This window comes from Notothenia coriiceps, unplaced genomic scaffold, assembly GCF_000735185.1.
Source record: "Notothenia coriiceps isolate Sejong01 unplaced genomic scaffold, NC01 NC01_scaffold00031342, whole genome shotgun sequence".
NCBI lineage: Eukaryota > Metazoa > Chordata > Actinopteri > Perciformes > Nototheniidae > Notothenia > Notothenia coriiceps.
Genome location: NW_011364043.1, coordinates 1 through 1,469, shown reverse-complemented (window position 1 = coordinate 1,469; position 1,469 = coordinate 1). Strand labels below are relative to the sequence as shown.

The 1,469-nt window shown below is 42.1% G+C and overlaps 1 long non-coding RNA gene across 1 annotated transcript; it reads left to right on the top strand.

The window, feature by feature from the left end:
- The first annotated feature begins 261 nt into the window (after window positions 1-261).
- On the top strand, window positions 262-1,207 carry LOC104959914 (uncharacterized). The gene is made up of 3 exons (XR_799934.1): window positions 262-386; window positions 1,015-1,052; window positions 1,139-1,207. It is a non-coding gene; the product is annotated as an uncharacterized lncRNA (long non-coding RNA).
- The last annotated feature ends 262 nt before the right edge of the window (window positions 1,208-1,469 follow it).

Genomic DNA, 1,469 nt, shown 5'->3' with positions numbered 1-1,469 from the left:
GCGGCTGCAAGGCATTGTGGGGCAGCATTTTCTCCTCTCCTTTCGGTAAGGGAGATCCAGTGGTTCCTAAGCTAAAGGAGGTTATAAAGGTCATTTCACTCCATTAGGAAGGTTCCTAAGCCAAATCGACTATTCGACTGCAACCTAAATCTATATATTCCTCCAAAGTCGATGCAGAGAAGTAATATTGTGTGTGTGTGTGTGTGTGTGTGTGTGTGTGTGTGTGTGTGTGTGTGTGTGTGTGTGTGTGTGTGTGTGTGTGTGTGTGTGTGTGTGTGTGTGTGTAGACTCTACAAGGAAGCTGTATGAGAAGAAGCTTGAGAAGGCCATGGAGGACGCTCCGGTGGAAGTACCCTCGCCTGATAAGACGTTCTACAGAGAGGAGGGTATGCCGTTTGTCACTGGATTCATATTTATTTGTGGGTCTACAACGGAGTCGATGATGATGGTTGGCACCAGAACATTTAGGGATTTTAAAGAAGCAGGTGGATAGTGTTGTGGGGTTTTTGATGTTTTGCATGGCAATATTGAATTGAGCTCTAATTATTGGAATTTTTATTGTATAAATGATTAATATGCACAGACAAATGTAACTTTCTTTTGGAGAGGTCAGCGGAATTAGCAAGAAGTTAGTCAAAACAAATAGAGATATAAAGAAAAGAATAATGCACTGGATTGTTATTGCAATACACAGCACGGACGCAGAATAATTCAAATCGTTGGGCTGCCGGTGATTCTTGTTATACATCCTTAGTCGGGCACCAACCGATGGTTATCTTTGTTATTGATTTCATTTTCCTCAATATAAGTGTCCTTGGGCAAGATACCGAACTACACTATCACTCATGTAGGCATGTCTACAGTATTCACGCGCATGTAAGTCGCTTTGGATAAAAAGGGTCAGCTAATAACATGTAAATGTATTATTCTTCATCTTATCCTTAAACTTTAAAAATCAGTAGAGTCGATAAATCCGTGCCAAATTATAATTATGAGTCTTTTCATTCTTTACAGCGGAGGAAGTAACCTACATCACATACCACCACAGCCCGGTGAGTCCTGATGTCCCATACTCCCTCTGGGTCTGATTCCTCTGTCACTGCAAATAATCTCACAAACTTCTGCTTTCATTTCACAGGTCAGACAAGAAGTGAATTCTGATGTGTGAGTAGAGTCTTTACAACCACACACACACACACACACACACACACACACACACACACACACACACACACACACACACACACACACACACGCGCATACTATGTATACATCACTTCAGGGGACATTACATTGACTTACATGCATTTCCTGGAGACTTATCCTAACCTTAACCATAACCAACACATGCCTAACCTTAACCCTTACTCTAACCCTAAACAAGTCTTCACCCTAAAATTAATGATTCCCCTTATGGGGACCTCCATTTTGTCCCCATAAGGGAGGCGAGTCCCCACACGTGACTGTGT